General features: G+C 41.3%; 1 protein-coding gene and 1 long non-coding RNA gene across 6 annotated transcripts in view; both read right to left on the bottom strand.

Moving 5' to 3' along the window:
- The window catches only part of CPQ (carboxypeptidase Q), a 339320-nt gene that overhangs the window by 282715 nt on the left and 37314 nt on the right, over positions 1–19291 (bottom strand). The gene's annotated exons all lie outside the window — the stretch shown is intronic.
- Positions 2923–5853, bottom strand: LOC119866757. Its single transcript, XR_005381284.1, has 3 exons — positions 5668–5853; positions 5310–5435; positions 2923–3333 (listed from the first exon to the last, which is right to left on the bottom strand). It is a non-coding gene; the product is annotated as an uncharacterized LOC119866757 (long non-coding RNA).

Genomic DNA, 19291 nt, shown 5'->3' with positions numbered 1-19291 from the left:
CCATTTGAATTCAACAACATGAATGGGAAGTTTCTGATGAGCTTCTGAAGAACTACCAATTAATAAAAAACAGGCACCCATTTAACACCATTGATAGTTTATTAATCCATACCAGAAACTCAAGCAGAAATGCTATGGTAATAGGAAAATTAATGCAACAGGAACCCATAGCTTGCAGGGTTCCCAAGAACCCCAGTGGGCCACTGATCACCCTTGAACCATATCTGAGAAGCCACTATTTCCTACAACTTCATGATGGAAAAGTAAAAATGTAAACATTTGCAGACTTCTCGTCAAATTGTAGGACAGGGTTTCCAAATATTTAAAAAAATAAAATCAAGTTTGTCTGTACTCAAAATAATTCCAAGAAATGAAAGGTAATAATTCTTCAGTTCAGAAGATTTGCATGAAACTGATGATAACAGGAATCACTATTATAGCATACTCTGGCCAGGCACCGTGCTAACTACATGCATTGTTTCATGCAATCCTTGCCTCCCTGTGTGGTAGGTATTGTCGTTCCTGTTTTCTGAGGTGAAACCTGAGGTTTGACCGAGGTTACAGAGTTTGGTTAGTTGCAGATTTAAGATTGAAACCCAGATCTATCTGATGGAAACTTTCTATCCCTAACTTGGATAAAGGTACAGAGAGAGCAACAGTCCTGGTGATGAGTCTAGTTAGTCATTCATATGTTTGTGTCTACAAGATGCCAAGCTACCAGACATGAACTGTCTTAGAAATCATCTCTAAGGTTTTTAGCATATTTTCTTACACAGCACAATGCATTTGCTAGCTGCTACACAGATTAGAATCTGCAGATACAGAACAACTGTTGATGAGTGGCCCTTATATATATGCTTATCCTTTCCCTCTTCATTCAACCTACTTTGAGAGTGTTCCTAGGACTGTCTCTTCAAGTGGACTTACTTGGTGGTCACTTCAGAAAAGATTTAATTAAAATAAGAATACTGAGCAAACATTTATGTAGTTCTTAGTGTACACCAGACGCTGCTCTAAATGTATTACTTACATTAACTCCTGATTCCTTCAACTACTCTATGATATAGGTACTTTCATAATCCTCATTAAACACAGGGTATTTTATTTATTTATTTATTTATTTACACTTGAAATTTAATTGTTTCCAACTTTATTACCAAAATCATTTGAGACCTATAAAAATACATTGAGGGGCACCTGGATGGCCCAGTGATTGAGTGTCTGCCTTTGACTCCAGGCAGGAGTCAGGTTGTGACTCCAGGTTGTGATTCCAGGATCCTGGGATCAAGTCCTGAATCAGGCTCCCCTGCAGAGAGTCTGCTTCTCCCTCTGCCTGTGTCTCTGCTTCTCTCTCTGTGTCTCTCATGAATAAATAAATAAAATCTTTAAAAATAAATAAATAAATAAAGTAGAAATAAATGAAGAATGTAGAGAATGCAGGTGCAGTAAAATAATATCGTGGTTAATATCACAGAAGAAAATACATGTCATAAGGTATGTGCCGTTGCTAGAGAGGACTATAAATTTAGCTGCAAATTGCCTGGCAAACAGAGCAAAGAATGAAACATAATTAGGCACAAAATAGAAATACAAACCAGTTGCTCAGGAAAAGCACAAAATTACTAACAAAAAAGTTATTTGGTGGGTCACATCATAAAGAAAATGCTATGTGATATGATAATGGGTAAGAGTCCATTTCTAGCAGGAGTAGAATATATGGAGGCATCGTTCCTTTCTCTCATATCCTCTTTCTCTCTCTCCTTCAGTAATAGAACCTTTTAATCCTGATAGAAACATAACTACCTAAAAAAACAAAACAAAACAAAACAAAAAGAAGAGACCTCGCTTTTCAATTTCTCTGTAGCGAGGTATGACCATGTTACTTATTGGGGGAGGCACATGTTTATCTTCCCCTTGACTCCTTTCTGGTCACTCAAATGCAGATGGAAAATGCCATCTTACCATGAAGTAGAGTTGAAAAGGAACACTGGGGCAGGAGTCTGGGTTCCTAACCCATGAAGCACAACTACCTAGAATTTTATATGACAGCGAAAGAAACTTCTATTTTGCTTAAGCTACTACTATTATTTTGCGCTTCCCATCATTCCTACCCAACTAAAGCATGAAGGGGACAGAACCCTCTTTTGGATTTGGAGATATTTAAACTGAGAACTGAAAGATTATGCGGAGCGGCTACCCACTAAGAAGAGTGATGACAAGAGTACTCCTTCCAGAAGCCCTAAGGCAGGACGATTTTTCCAAGGAACTGAAGGAAGATCATTTGTCTGGAGTCTAGTGAGAAAGGGCAAAAAAACGCAATAAAGTCTGAGAAAAAGGCAAGGACCATATCCCACAGGACCTGTGGGTCACGGTAGAGTTAGAATTTGTTCAATGGCCCATGGAAGAGTGTGTGTGGCAGACAGTTGTCCCTCAGACATTTGCTAAATGAGTTTTTTACACGTATATTAAAAGCTAGCTCTTTGTGATGATAATTTTCCTAGGCAGGAGGACATGCAAAGAGGCATAAGATAGAATGTTCCTATAAAGAATACAGGTCTTGCAGCCACAGCGTAGAGAAGGGAGAGCCTTGAAGAGGCGAGACTGGTTGAAAGGAAAGACCTGGACAACGATGAGGGTGGCCTGGCCTAATTCATAAAGGAAGAAAAGTGAATGAATCCGCGATATATTTTAGAAACAGGAGCAATAGGTTTTGCTGAGTGATTTGATGTGTGGACAGAAAGAGGGGTACAATGGGGGAAAAAAAAGAACCATCTGATGAGAATTTAAAAACAGAGTTTAAGGATAGACGCTCTATCAAAAGCTTAGAGTGAATGCGTATTCCATATTGTCAATTCGCAGCAGGACAATCCACATTGACGAGACCATCGATACCCTCTTACAAAAGTAAGACTAACAAGAACACATGCTCAGATCCGTGACCACCATACTTCTGGTTGGTAGCCAATGAGCTCTGATTTTCTTCAGAATACAGTGGCCCAACACAGGCAAATAAATGGGTAATCAAGGCCCCACACGTACTGGAAAGGATCTGAAAGACACAGGCATTTCCCTGTCCTCAAAGAATTTAATATGTAAATATTTAACTAGTCTACAAATATATTAGCCAAAAAATTACATTAATATATTAATACATTAGCCAACAAAAGCATAAAAGTAAGCCGTGCAAAAAATGTGAGCTGGAATGAGGAGATTTTCTGGAATCAGAGAATTCTCAGTATCCATATCCTCATGTCGTCTTTCCTCCTACTCTCCTACCTCAGTAGGCATCGCCCCTCTTTTCTGAGTCAATCTTTCAACTTGTGCTCTGCTTTCCTAAAAAAAAAATTGAGTTTAATTAATTACCCATTTTGCTGCTTATTAAGCTGTACGTTCTTTGGCAAGTCACTTAAGCTCTCCAAGCTTCCAGCACTTTATCTACATAATAAATTCACAGCCATGTTGTGAGGATGAAATGAGAACATGAACTTAAAACTATTGTATAAATTAGATAATCAATATAGAAATAAAACACATCCCTTTGTCACTCTCCCATTTCTCTACTTCCTCTCATGGGCAAGTTATATGAACGATCTATCTTCTCCTTCCATTATTTACTCCTTCCCTCTTTCCCTGGCTTTAGTTGTTACTAGCTTTATTCAGATTAAATTCACTTACAATACAATTCACCCATTTAAAGTGTACCATTCAGTAGTTTTTAGTGTATTCACGGAGGTATGCAACCATCACTACAATAAATTTTAGGACGTCCCATCACCCCCAAGACAGACACCGCAGCATGAGCAGACACATCCCATTCCACATGTGCCACCACCACCTCCAATCTACTAATCTACTTTCTGTTTCTATGGATTTGCCTATTCTGGACATTTTTATGTAAATGGAATCATACAAAATGCAGTCCTTTGTGACTGGCTTTTCCCCTTATCCTGATGTTTTTGAGGTTCATTCATATTTTAACATGCATCAATATTTCATTCCTTTTTATTGCCAAATAATATTCTATTATATAAATATACTTTTTTAAAAAAAAATTGATGCAGCAGTTGCTTCAGGACTCATCTTTGTATTCCCGCAGTGAATCCTATGATGCCTGTGAGGGCTGTAAGCCCCGATATCAGCAACTATACATTCCTCGTTTCTGTACCAACAGCATGTGCACATCGCTGGCATAAAGCAGGTACTCAGTACATCTATTCATTGAATGAAAGAATGATATTTAAAAATCATTTACTGGGGGATGCCTGGGTGGCTCAGCGGTTGGGCACCTGCCTTCAGCTCAGGTCATGATCCCAGGATCCAGGATCAAATCCCACAGCAGGCTCCTTGCGGGGAGCCTGCTTCTCCCTCTGCCTGTGTCTCTGCCTCTCTCTCTCTCTCTCACTCTGTGTCTCTCATGAATAAATAAATAAAATCTTTTTTTAAAATTTTTATTTATTTATGATAGTCACACACACAGAGAGAGAGAGGCAGAGTCATAGGCAGAGGGAAAAGCAGGCTCCATGCACCGGGAGCCCAACATGGGATTCGATCCCGGGTCTCCAGGATTCGCGCCCTGGGCCAAAGGCAGGCGCTAAACCACTGCGCCACCCAGGGATCCCCAGATACTAGTAAATAAATAAATCTTTTAAAAAAATCATTTACCGAAATAACGTATATGCTGAGAGCAAGATCTATACAAACGCACATATCTAGATTCAGGCTAGTGTAGTTCATTCATTAACCCTTACATAGCCCTAACAACTAATTTTACAAAGTGAACTGACTGCTCCCCTCCATGTAGCCTAAATTTCTTGACTTAGAATGAAAGCCCCCTTGGAGCATGCATCCATGCAGAGTTCCTTCACAGTTCTGCATGAAAAATCTTTGGCTTTCCAGCTTCTAGTCTTTCTAGTGAAAAATGTGTTGTCTCCAAAATAATCAGAATAACGAGGCGCTTATTTGCCTCCACAGCACTCACCATCCACAGTCTAAGCAATACATAGTCCCTGTAGTTTTGTATTTCACTGATGGGGGTGGGGTCGGGTGGGGTGGGGGAATAGAGCTTAAGGAAACCAACAGATTGATTTTATGTCCATTAAAAAATTAAAGCCAACTTAAATGAAATCAGGTCTATTGTCTGGTCTCATCCTCGATTTAGGTGGTAAATAGAATAACGACCAAAAATGTATTACTCCTTCAAGAAGTGTGTGATACCTTGTTTGAGACCTAAAGAGAGCAAAAGATAAATATAAGACATTTTTTTAGGCCGAAGCAACAGATTAATTGGAAGCGATGAAATCATTACTCACATGCAATATATGGCCACCCGAATATCATAGAGAGGCCTGCTTTAGTGCCTGTAGGATCTGGAGCAAGAGGATGTCAATCCTGAATGAACCTGCCCTGTCCAGCTGCCAGAATCTAAAGCCGCTCACCTATAGGGTGGAATGGTACAATGCGTTGATCTGCCGCCTGGATGCCAGGGGTGACAACGGTCCTGGGTGCCGGCGTGAGCCACCATCTTCCTAACCGCCCCTCCTCCATCCCTCACTCCTGACGCCAGTCTGACCACATACCCTCAGGCCCTGTTTTTCTTGGTAATTTCCTCAAGGACTCAAGTCCAGCCCTGAACACCAGAGTGACAGTCTGGCATCCTGAGTTTCTCACCTAATTCCTACTTGTCTTTTGGGTTGGATTCCTTCTTCCAGAATCTAATCCGCCAACTCCCAGAATATGTCCTGATCTGTAAGTAAAATGACAGACCGGGATCAAGAAATAACACATGGTCGGAACAGAGTCACCTAGACACGCATGGTGTTCCCCTCACCTTGGAAAGGCACCGTGGAGAGCTTGTCAGTGTGGGCAGCACCACTGCTCTCCGCGTCCCCCTGGATGCTTGGATGCTTGGATGCTCATCTCTGCCAGCAATCCCCAGGCCTCACCCACTTCCGGTCTTAGTTTTTTCTCTGCTTTTCCATCAGAAGTGCCTAGAATATCTCTTGATCAAATAGGAGAACGGCTGAGCCTGCACTGAGGTTCATGTTGGAAGATGGTAAAAGTTACGGGTAGTTTGGAGCCAAATTCTAGAAGGCCTCCACCTGCCACCTACACTGAAGTATCTGGACTTTCTCCTTATTGTCACTGTGGGAAAGGGGAGGAACAGTGGAGGTTTACGAGTAGGAGAAGGACAAAACGGAATCACAACTTGTGTTACAACCACCTCCTTCTGACCTCACCCCACAGGACCGAAATCATAGGAAGAACTCTTCCACTTGAATGAGGGCCCAAATCACTGTCAGGCTTAATGACAAACAGTTTCCCTTTCTTTAAGATGAATATGTCGTTTTTTTTTATGAAGAGAAGAAGTAGCAGATACCAGCTCAGCTTGAGAAGAAAGCCTTGAGAGGGACTCAGTATTTTCTAAGATCAAGCTCGGATCTGTTTGTTGTCTTGGCTGTTCTGGCCACAGCGCTGTCCTTTCCTCCCCTGTGAATGGACCTGCCCCAGGCCCTTAGGATTTTACAAAAGATCAAGACCCCATTCCTGCTCTCAAGGACTTCATTATCTAAGGAGCCCTCCTAACCACCTGTCATTCCCTGACCTCAACCCCCCTGACCCAGTTTCATGGCTGCACCTGAGTCGTTCAGAACAGTCTGCCCAAGAGCAACGATACTACCTCCCAATCACACTAGCATTTCAACCCCTCAAGCAATATTTTACAGCAATTACTTTCAAAAAGAGAAGTTCTTTATTATGCATGAGGCAAGAGACATAGACTAACCACATTTATTTCAATAAACAGTTATAAATTAATACATGCTGTTTAGTGAATAGACATGCCGCTTTTTAAAGTGCTTTTAATTCTTTTAAATTTTAATGTAAATTTAAATGTAATTAAAGATGAATGGCTGGGGAATATTTTTGCTAAGGCATATAACCCAGTAAAGATGCCAAACCATCTTGAAAGCATATGAAAGTCTGAGAGGTTATGATGCTTTTTTTTTTTTTCTTTAATGGGATGAGGGTAGAGTATAAACAGAAAAATACCTGTGTAAAAAAAAAATCTATACTGAAATAAAGTAGTGTTCTTAAATGCAAATAGTGCTATAGTAGAATATTGAAAAGAATCCATTTGGTAAAAATGTAATATCTCTCTTTGGGTACTCCAAAGAGAATTGCCTCATAAGACTATATAATGGTAAATGAAAATAAAAATCCACAAAGAAAAGGAGTTATTGGGTTAATCTTCCAACTATCACAGTCACTAATGGATTTCTAAATAAATCCCATAAGCAAACATTTGGCTTATATTCAAGTTCCTCTTTCTTTCTACCTACTCCCATTTACACCGTCACTCATGGGGAAATGTGATTTATGTAAAGTAAATAAGCACAAATATTGGATTTATTCCCCAAATATTTTCACATCCTAACCAAAAACACATTTGGATAAATATCTATAAATGTTGCAAGAAGTTAGTGGCCCTTGACATATTTGAAAGGTTAAATCAACAAGGCAGCAAATGATTTTAAATTGCTTACCAAAATTAGAACATAGGTTTAAATCACCTTGGAGTAGAAATACAGTTATTAATAATGACTACAATATAGACTTTTTGCTTTCTATTATATCTCATAAATTTAAATATTTGCATAACATACCGGTAAAATATTTCAGTATCTCACATTTTCTTGTCAATTTCATTTACTTTTTATTCTGTGTCTGAAAACAGCCATATTAACCATAATATTATTTTGATGAATTCTTAATGCACCTCAAAATTTAGAGACCTAATTAGATTTTATCCCATTTTGTTTTAAGAAAAATTAATAAGGTTAGTAAAAATTAAAAATAATGATAAGTCTAGCCAGTTACAGTGAATCAAGGGCCTAGTGCTTTTTCTGTTACCTAAAAGTAAGACACGGTCCCCTTATTTCTATAATCAAGGTAAAATATTACTTTTTAAAATAAAAATGTCTATGAAATGCTATAAAGAATACCACACTGATAATAAGCTACAGTTCAGATTTTAAGATTTGTGGAAAATTGATCTTAGATACAGTGAAATTCTTTAGTCATAAAGAGTTACAAAGATACTCAAAGACCCTCAAAGATCTGGAACATCTTATTAGCTTAAACTTGGAAAGTTTCAGTGATAAATTATTTGAGCAGACTCTCAAAATGAGATTCAATTACAATTTTATTTTGAAAGATAACCTTCTTTAAAAAAATGAAATGTAGCCTTCTTAAAAAAACTGGATAACATTTCTATTTATTATTATTATTATTATTATTATTATTATTATTACCGACATGTATGAGGCCAAGCGTCCCTGGCTGCTACAGGGGAATAGCAGACAGATACAGTCAAGAAACAACTTTTTTTGTGTGTGTGGTTTTATTTTATTTTATTTTTTTTTAATTTATTTTTTATTGGTGTTCAATTTACTAACATACAGAATAACCCCCAGTGCCCGTCACCCATTCACTCCCACCCCCCGCCCTCCTCCCCTTCTACCACCCCTAGTTCGTTTCCCAGAGTTAGCAGTCTTTACGTTCTGTCTCCCTTTCTGATATTTCCCACACATTTCTTCCCCCTTCCCTTATATTCCCTTTCACTATTATTTATATTCCCCAAATGAATGAGAACATATAATGTTTGTCCTTCTCCGACTGACTTACTTCACTCAGCATAATACCCTCCAGTTCCATCCACGTTGAAGCAAATAGTGGGTATTTGTCATTTCTAATAGCTGAGGAATATTCCATTGTATACATAAACCACATCTTCTTTATCCATTCATCTTTCATTGGACACCGAGGCTCCTTCCACAGTTTGGCTATCGTGGCCATTGCTGCTATAAACATCGGGGTGCAGGTGTCCCGGCGTTTCATTGCATCTGAATCTTTGGGGTAAATCCCCAACAGTGCAATTGCTGGGTCGTAGGGCAGGTCTATTTTTAACTGTTTGAGGAACCTCCACACAGTTTTCCAGAGTGGCTGCACCAGTTCACATTCCCACCAACAGTGTATGAGGGTTCCCTTTTCTCCACATCCTCTCCAACATTTGTGGTTTCCTGCCTTGTTAATGTTCCCCATTCTCACTGGTGTGAGGTGGTATCTCATTGTGGTTTTGATTTGTATTTCCCTGACGGCAAGTGATGCAGAGCATTTTCTCATGTGCGTGTTGGCCATGTCTAGGTCTTCCTCTGTGAGATTTCTGTTCATGTCTTTTGCCCATTTCATGATTGGATTGTTTGTTTCTTTGGTGTTGAGTTTAATAAGTTCTTTATAGATCTTGGAAACTAGCCCTTTATCTGATATGTCATTTGCAAATATCTTCTCCCATTCTGTAGGTTGTCTTGTAGTTTTGTTGACTGTATCCTTTGCTGTGCAAAAGCTTCTTATCTTGATGAAGTCCCAATAGTTCATTTTTGCTTTTGTTTCTTTTGCCTTCGTGGATGTATCTTGCAAGAAGTTACTATGGCCGAGTTCAAAAAGGGTGTTGCCTGTGTTCTTCTCTAGGATTTTGATGGAAGAAACAACTTTATTTTGAGCAGAGGGAATGACAATACAGCACTTAACAGCTATGTTGTAGTCTAAATCCAAACTGAGTAACATTCCCCTTTACTTGTGGGTTAAGCTCCACTTCTTTTGTCATTTTAACATTTCTGGGTGCAATGCTTTCTATGAAGCACTCAGAGGACCCAAAGAGAAATAAGACAGGAGTCTTATTTTACAAAAATCTTACATCTTCAAAATTTTTACAGACTGGTTGGCAGTTGCTTCGGCACAAAATCAACACCGGAGTGAATGGATCTGAGGAGTCTATGGCCGCCTCTCACAAACAGGAAGTCCTAACTAGATGCCCAGGGAGTCAGGTAAACCTTCCACTGTAATGCTGAGGCTCAGCGGTCAACAGGTGAAGGTGAACAGACTCTACCTGTTTGGCTTGGTCTGCATCGCTACACCCTGGACCGAGAAATGACACTCCTCCGATGATACACGTGTGCAAAGTGTGTTACTCTTAGAGCACTTCCACACACATCCTCTCACTCAGGTCTCCCAGCAAGCCCACCCAGTACACAAGACTATATCCCTCACTGTCTACCCAGGAAAACTAAGGCCAACACATTCAACTACTTGTCCAAAGTCACTCCAACCACTGAGAGGTTGGGACCCTACTAGTTTCTCTTCTTTCCGTGCTCCCCAATATCTCACTCTGCCTCTCCACGGTTCCATGAGGCGCTCCCATTCACTCGTTCTCAGCACTCACTGACCATCAGCAATGGAGTGGGCACTTGGGATAGAAAGTGTGTAGGATATGGTGCCTTATCTCTAAAAGATGGTAAGACGAACTCATAAAGAGCTAATTGTGGCATAACCTGGTAAATACAGACGGGGCTGCCCAGAGATGTCCTAACGTGCAGGAGCGAGGAGAAATCAAGGAGAGCCTCCTAAAGAAGGTGAATTCCAAACTGGATCTCCAAGGGTGGGTGGGAGTTAGGTGGGGGAGAGAGGAGGTGGAGTCCCGGGGGTGGGGGTCAGGGAGGACCCGTTCCAGGTAGGTGTTCAGCATAAATGAGCAGCAGCAAAGAGAGAAACCACACGATGTGTAAGGAGGACTTCTTAGCAAGTGTGAGTTACCAGGGACTAAGGTTCACTCACTGCAAAAGGTGAGGCTGAAAAACTCATTACTCAAAAGCTAGAACTAAAATACATAAAATATAAAGGGGATTTATGTTGATTTGTAATAGAAGATTGCTCTTTTCTCTTTCGACATTACATTTTCACAAGCCAACTATTTTTTACCTACTTCGATATTTTAATCAGCTTTATACTGAAGTACAATTTACTCACAGTAAAATAATCCATTGTCACTATACAATTCTATGAGTTTTGACAAATATATTTAGTCATGTAACCACCACTGCAATCAGGCTATCGGAAATTTCCATCACTTGAGAAAGTTCCCTCCGGCTTCTTGCAGTCAATCCCTTCTCCCATCCCTGAGCCCTGGCCACCAGTAATCTTCTTTCTGTCACTAAACTTTTGCTTTTTCATAGAACTTCATATAAATGGAATCATATGGTATGCAATGGTTTTTTTCTATCTTCTTTTACTCAGAAGAATGCTCTGGCGGGGCCCCTGGGTGGCTCAGTGGTTGAGCATCTGGCCTCGGCTCAGGGCATGACCCCAGGGTCCCAGGATCAAGTCCCGCACTGGGTGCCCTGCAGGGAGCCTGCTTCTCCCTCAGCCTGTGTCTCTGCCTCTCTCTGTGTCTCTCATGAATAAATAAATAAAATATAAAAAAAAAAAGAAAAAGAATGCTTTGAAGAGTCATCCATGTTGTGCTGTCCATCCATCCTCCATTCCTTGGTATTGCTAAATAGGATCCCCTGCATGGATGTGCCACGATGTGTCTATGCACAGATGCACCACGGATGCACCACGTTGTGCTCACCTGCTCACCAGGTGATGGACACATGCACGTGGGCTGCTGCTAATTATTAGCTATTATGAATAAAGCTACAGTGAATATTCGCATACAAGACTTGTGTGGCATATGTTTTCATTTCTCTTGGGTAAATATCTAGGAGTGGAATTGCTGGCTTTTATAGTAAGTATGTATTTGACTTTATTTGACTTGATAGGAAACTGCTTTCTAAACAAATTGAAACTATGGGGCAATAATTGTTCATTCTCGTTAAACATTCTTTTGGTCACACAACCCATAGCCCTTCTCAACTGTCCCGCCCAATTCGTGAATTTGGCATCGTTAACGCCGGTGTGTGAACTCCACCATGAGACCCTCGAGAAGCTTACGGACAAAGGACTCCCGGCTAGCACTTCTAAACTCCTGTCCTTTCCAGGTCTTATGAGCACCACGAAGGAGAACACAGGCAGGTGTAGGGGATATTTGAACTATTAATTGGATTGATAAAGAAGGTTCCTTTCTTCCCATAGACCCTGCATAAGGAATTTGTCCTGTGATGTTCCCAAATTCAGCTCTAGAAAATACTAGCAAAAATCCATTGTATTTCTCTCCCAGTGGAGGAACAAGAATAGAAAACAACAGCAGAAATGCCAGAAGCGTCCATCTTTGAGGGGAGTGGGCTATAAGCCAAATTCTGTGATGACAGGGATCAGGGACTTTCCACGCTCCGTGTATCCAGGCTCATTGTGATCCCACAACAACCTCTGTCGGAGCCAGGCCAGACACCTGGTGGCTGTAGCTCAACCATCAAGCCCCCCTTCACTGCTTCATGAATTTTATTTTTCTTTCGTTGGCTCAAAGAAAGATTCAGGTAATTTAAAAGGAGCTTTCCCCCATTTTCATAAATAATAGTCACAATCTTACCAGCCTTCCTAAAAATCACTAACAAATGTTTGGTTTGATAAAACTGAATAGCATACAAATGAGGACAAAATTGACATTATCTGGATTCAACAGCAACCCCAAGATGCAGTCACGGTCTCCACAGAGTGGCTTGTAAAAGTAGCAACAGCACCGAATCCCTGCTTTGCCCAAGGCCATGAAAAGTGCATTTTTCTTTAAAGGGTGAGAATCGCTCACAGACGTTCACCCTGACATTGTCCCTGGTCCCAAGATTAATATATTCAACTGTTTGACAACCTGAAATGGGAAAAGAGCTTTTCGAATCTGAATATAAACACGCTTTGTTTCCAAGGTTGATCGGGGTCTGAACACAATCTGTCTTTACAAGTTAGTATCTAACGCTCATCCCATGTATCTGGGATCAGTGATTCCAAAATTGAGTGTTGAAGAAGCTACGGTTGTGCTTATCTTCACAAGGCAGAGGTTTCTTGAGACAAAATTGCCAGAAGCTATTGGATGAGTGATCTCCAAGATACACATAGTTGGTGAAAAGAGCAAAAAGAGGCGTCTGGGTGGCTCTGTCAGTGACGTGTCTGCCTTCGGCCCAGGCCATGATCCTGCTCAGGGTCCTGGGATCGAGTCCCACATCGAGCTCCCTACTTAGCGCGGAGTCTGCTTCTCCCTCTCCCCTGCTCGGGCTCCCTCGCTTTCTCTCAAATAAATAAATACCACCTTCTTTAAAAAAAAGAAGAGCAAAGAGCATTAACTGTGCAGGTAGGAAAGGAAGGTCTCTACCACAGACCACCATGGGAAGGACCCACGGGCAAGCATTTAGCATGGTTTTCCCGGGACCGGGCATCAGCGCTACAATAAATACTTACTTCCCCTTGCATTGCTAGGCTTTCTCTTCATTGTGGTCATATGTTAACTCCCTTTGCCCTCTTCTCCCCATTTTAATAAAACATGAATATGTGATCATTAATTATGTAATTTTAATTATATAAGAAATAAAAAAGATAATACAGACATACTTCACCCTCCTTACATCTTAATGTTTTGTCATCTTTGCTTCAGTTCTTATTTTCTTTAGATAAGCATCCAGAGTGCAATGCCTTTTCTTCCCCATCCCAGGCTCCTTCTCTCGAGAGATAACACTTATTACCTGGGGTTCAGACTATGCATGTTTGTACCTTCAGTGCATACAGATGTATGAACATGGCATTACTTGTGTGTTCTTTGACTTCATATAAATTGCATGAGTACCTATGTTTCCTCGACTCACTTTTCTAAATTCAGTGTTGTTTGTTAAAGTAATTCAGGCTGATACATGTAACTCTACTCATCCATTTTATTTTATTATTTTTTTATTTTTTATTTTTTTGAAGTATAGCCAACCAGTGTTTCCAACAGCTTTATTGAGATATAAGCCATATACCATACAATGCACTTAACGTATAAAATTCAGTTTTTTGCTATATATTATTATTATTAATTTTAGTAATATATAAAAATAAAAAATATTTTAAAAATTGCAATTTTAACTATGTAATTCAGTGACATTAATTATTTTCAGGTGTGCAACCATCACCACTACATATTGCCAAGCTTTATCACCCTAAATGTAAACTCTGTAACTATTAAGCTATAACTCCTGTTCCCCTATCTCTATAGACCCTGATAACCTCTAATCTATTTTCTGTCACTAAGAATTTGCCTATTCTAGGTACCTAATATAAATGGAATCATACAATATGTGTCCTACTGTATCTGGCTCATTTCACTTAGCATAGTGTTTTCAAGGTTCATCCATGTTGTAGCATTAAATAGAACTTTGTTCCTTCTTATGACTGAATAATATTCCATTGTATTTATTTTTAAGATTTTATTTATTTATTTATTCATGAGAGACACACACAGAGAGAGAGGCAGAGACACAGGAGGAGAGAGAAGCAGGCTCCATGCAGGGAGCCCGACACGGGACTTGATCCCGGGTCTCCAGGATCACGCCCTGGGCCGAAGGCAGCGCTAAACTGCTGAGCCACCCGGGCTGCCCTAACTCATCCATTTTAACTGCTTCCTGGTATTGCCTTGTACAAACCTGCTTCGGTTTATTTACCCATTCTCCCATAATAATAACTTATTATTACAAAAACACTGCAATGAGCATGCTCGTGAACGTCTCCTTAAGCACTGTGTGAGCGTCTCCGCACGGCGTGTGCCTAGACATGCTCACTTACACAGGAGCACTCTGAAGTGGCTGGAGTGGCAACTCATACCCCTCTAGTGCTCAGAGTTTCTGCAGCTCCATAGCATTTTGCTGAAGTCCGACTTTTCAAGTTTTGTTAAATTTGAATATTAGCTCATTGTTATTATAGTTTCAATAAATATATAAGTGGGGTGGGAGTGTAAGATATCACCAGGGCACAAAAAGACACCCTGCTAAGTCAATATCTTCACTAAAACAGCAGCAAGTTCATCTAAAGCTGTGCTAGACTCATCCCCTCATCCGTCCCACCTTGTGCTAGGGATATCTGACTCTCCACCCTAAATCCCAACGTGGTTCCATCCCCACACATCAGCACCCAGCTTCAAAGGGCTCTAGTGGCCATGCACATAAAATGCTGTGGTTGACCCCTTGGCCAGAGGTGACTAGGATCCAGCCAGCCTCTGGACCCACCCAGAAGGTCACATACAGCTCTGTTACCAGCCCCATCCAGCCGGGTTTCATTCCATCCATGTCCTCTTGTGGAGGGCAAATGAGAGAGTGTTATCGCACAGAGCAAATTCCCATGGCAACCAAGCAAGGTCATTTAGTATAACTAAATCTATATGAGGGCATAAGGAGAACATCTGAGCGATGTCCCAAGTTTCAGAAATCAATGGAAAAACTTCCATGTGGGACAACCTACAATGAGTGAGTCTGTCTCAGCAATTCTTTTTGTAATTGCACGAGACACACAAATCAATAACTGAATGGTACCGAAAGTGATGATACCGACTATATCGTGTAGCTTAGCAACATTACATACAGGAAAAAAAAAAACTAGAAATAACAAGAATATCCAATAATGAAGGACTCATACAATAAAATGCAATGTGCCAGGCTTTAAATATATTACCTCATTTTGCCCTGACTTTAACCCTATAAGGTAAACACTATTACAATCTCCATTTTTGCAGAAATGCCAATGATGGATTAAATCAGGATTCATGCTCAAAGCCAGGTGCTAAACAACCGCACTATATTCTCATTTAAAAAAAAAGAGAGAGAGGTGCCTGGGTGGCTCAGGTGGTTTAGTGACCGACTCTTGGTTTCTGCTAAGGTCATGATCTCAGGGTTGTGACATGGAGCCCAGTGTCAGCAAGGAGTCACTTGTGGATTCTCTCTCTCTCTCTCTCTGTCTCCCGCCACCCCTGCCCCTTTCTCTGCTCATATTCTCTCTCTCTCCATGTCATAAATAAATAAATAAATAATAAATAAATAAATAAATAAATAATAAATAATAAATACATAAACCTTCAAAAGAAAAAGAGGAGGTGCACCCAAAACCATAAGATACCTAGGAATAAAAATAATCAAAGAGATAAAGGATCTGTACTCAGAAAATTGCAGTAACACTCATGAAAGAAACCAAGGAAGGTGTAACAAGATGGAAAAACATTCCATGCTCATGGATTGGAATAATAAATATAATAATAAATATTGTAAAAATGTCTATGCTACCCAGGGCAGTTTATCATGTTCAATTCAAAACCTACCAAAATACCATGGGCTTTCTTCACAGAGTTGGAACAAATAATCTCGATATTTGTATGGAACCAGAAAAGACCCCGAATACCCAGGGGAATATTAAAAAAGAAAACCAGAGCTAGGGGCATCACAATGCCAGATTTTAAGTTGTATTACAAAGCTGTGGTCATCAAGACAGTGTGGTACTGGCACGAAAACAGACACATAGATCAATGGAACAGAATAGAGAACCCAGAAATGGGCCCTCAACTCTATGGTCAACTAATATTCGACAAAGCTGGAAAGACTATTCCCTGGAAAAAGGACAGTCTCTTCAATCAATGGTGCTGGGAACATTGGACAGCCACGTGCAGAAGAATGAAACTGGACCATTCTCTTACACCAGACACAAGGATAAACTCAAAATGGATGAAAGATCTAAATGTGAGACAAGACAGAAGCAAAAATAAAATGTTGGGACTTCATTAAGATAAAAAGCTTCTGCACAGCACAGGACACAGTCAACAAAACTCAAAGACAACCTACAGAACGGGGGAAGATATTTGCAAATGACCTATCAGATAAAGGGCTAGTTTCCAAGATCTACAAAGAACTTCTTAAACTCAACACCAAAGAAACAAACAATCCAATCATGAAATGGGCAAAAGACATGAAGAGAAATCTCACAGAGGAAGACATAGACATGGCCAACATGCACATGAGAACATGCTCTGCATCACTGGCCATCAGGGAAATACAAATCCAAACCACAATGAGATCCCACCTCACACCAGCGAGAATGGGGAAAATTAACAAGGCAGGAAACCACAAATGTTGGAGAGGATGTGGAGAAAGGGGAACCCTCCTGCACTGTTGGTGGGAATGTGAACTGGTGCAGCCACTCTGGAAAACTGTGGGAGGTTCCTCAAAGAGTTAAAAATAGACCTGCCCTATGACCCCGCAATTGCACTGCTGGGGATTTACCCCAAAGATACAGATGCAGTGAAATGTCGGGACACCTGCACCCCGGTGTTCACAGCAGCAATGTCCACAATAGCCAAACTGTGGAAGGAGCCTCGGTGTCCATCAAAAGATGATGGATAGAGAAGCTGTGGTCTATGTAGATAATGGAATATTCCTCAGTCATTAGAAATGACAAGTACCCACCATTTGCTTCAACGTGGATGGAACTGGAGGGTATGATGCTGAGTGAAGTAAGTCAATCGGAAAAGGACAAACATTATATGGTCTCATTCATTCGGGGAATATAAAAAATAGTGAAAGAGATTATAGGGGAAGGAGGGGAACTGAGTGGGAAAAAATAGAGAGCAAGACAAACCATGAGAGACTCCTAACTCTTGGAAACAAACACAGGATTGTGGAAGGGGAGGTGGGGGCAATGGGGTAACTGGGTGACAGGAACTGAGGGGGGCACTTGGAGTGAGGACTGCGTGTTACACTATATGTTGGCAAATTGAATTTAAATTTAAAAAGGAAAAAAAATAAATAAAACAAAAAAGAGGAAGAATGTTCACAACACACTGTAAATGTATATAAATATTCAAATGCACAGAAAGAAGTAGCATTTGCATATAGGCCAAAATGTTCCATAGTTCTTACTTTGGGGCAACAGAATTTTATGTGAATTTCATCTTATTTTCCTACTTGTGCTTTTCTTTATTTTTCAAATTTTTACATGTGACCATAAAAGCGTTTCCTTTTTTTTTTATTTTTTTTATTTATTTATTTTTTTTATAAAAGCATTTCCTAATCAGGAAAATACTATTTTAAGACACTATGTGAAACTTCGACGTCCTGCTTGCACGTCCTTAGCCATGTGGTTTTGTTCAGAGCAGGTGTGTTACTCAGCCCCCACAGAGGAGTGCTTAATAAATGCTCTTGGAGAAGGGACGGATGCGTGAATGCAGCCGGAGGGCAAATGTCTTGTTCCTTGAACGGAGAGAACCTAGAGGCTTCTCAGGAAACAAAGCACTGGGTGTTTTGTGGTAATCTCCCCCAAGTTGGGTAGAGAAACTGCACGCGGAGAGTAAGGCCCAGGAGCAGTACAATGCGGCAGTCTGAGTTCTAAAAAATCAAAAACGCACTCTTGCAAATCAGCTCTGTCGCTAAAAGCTGCACCAGCGTTAGAGCCATTTGGATCCCCGAAGGCTGGCAGGGGAGCCTGGGGAACGGCAGCAAAAGGAGGGGAGGACTGTTGGTGGCGGCGAGGCCAGCAGTCCCTGTGAGGTCGAGGCTGCCAATCACTTCATCGACCCCATTCGACCGAGGGCGTATGAACGGTTATTTGGTTTATTCGATTTTTAAAAACCAAAAATCTAGATATCAGATATCTTACTCAAAAAAAACGTAGAAGTCTGACCAAATGCAAATTGTGCCGATAATAATATTTGTAAGAGCCGTAGAAACCGACCCCAGAGGACTTTTAGGACTTCGATCTGGTCACAGTAGTTAGTAGCAAAGATTAAAATTCAAAAGTCTTCGCTCCTGGTTGTCTGCGCTTCCCAAGAGATACCAGCTGAGGTTGCCGTCGAACCCCTCTACGTGGTGGCCTGAGCAAGGTTTTACAGTCCACCTGTATAGCTTCCCAGGCCGCTCACCATCCTCGTCCGTCTTCCCGCCATGACCTTGCCCCTCCAGCCCCTGGCCGAGCTCGTCTAACGCTCTCACATCCTCATGCCTTAGCGCGGCTCCTTTCCTGCCCGAGTACAGCCTCTTTCCGCCCTCAGCCTTGGTGAGTCCTGCATCCTGCAGGGCCGCGTCCCCCTGAAGGCCTGTGCAGCCCCCGGAGAGGACTAACCCGCTTCCCCCGCTCCCACCTTCCAGCCGTCGCCCGTGGAGCATCACCACCAAGCCTGCGCCGCGGGCACAGTGATGCCAGTACAGGAGCCGATGCGGCCAACCAGCTACGCGGCCAGGCTGCCCTACGGGCTGGAGACACGGAAATCCTGGGCACCCTGCGTCTGAATCAGGCTCATGGTACACTGATCTGACGGGGACGTAAACAGGAACCACTGTCGTGGCAGCATCCACGGAGGATTCGACAGTTCGTAGAATTTAGCTGAAGAAAATCAGAAGCGCCACATGGGTGGGGTCGCCGATCACTCTGAGCCACTGTTACCGCTTCGTGGCCTTCGGGGAGCTGCAGTGGAGCCCATGACTGTTTTCTGTGGAATCAACCTCAAAAGTCAGTGTATTCAAAC

The sequence above is a fragment of the Canis lupus genome, chromosome 29 (assembly GCF_011100685.1).
Source record: "Canis lupus familiaris isolate Mischka breed German Shepherd chromosome 29, alternate assembly UU_Cfam_GSD_1.0, whole genome shotgun sequence".
NCBI lineage: Eukaryota > Metazoa > Chordata > Mammalia > Carnivora > Canidae > Canis > Canis lupus.
This window is presented reverse-complemented; position numbering and strand designations above follow the sequence as displayed.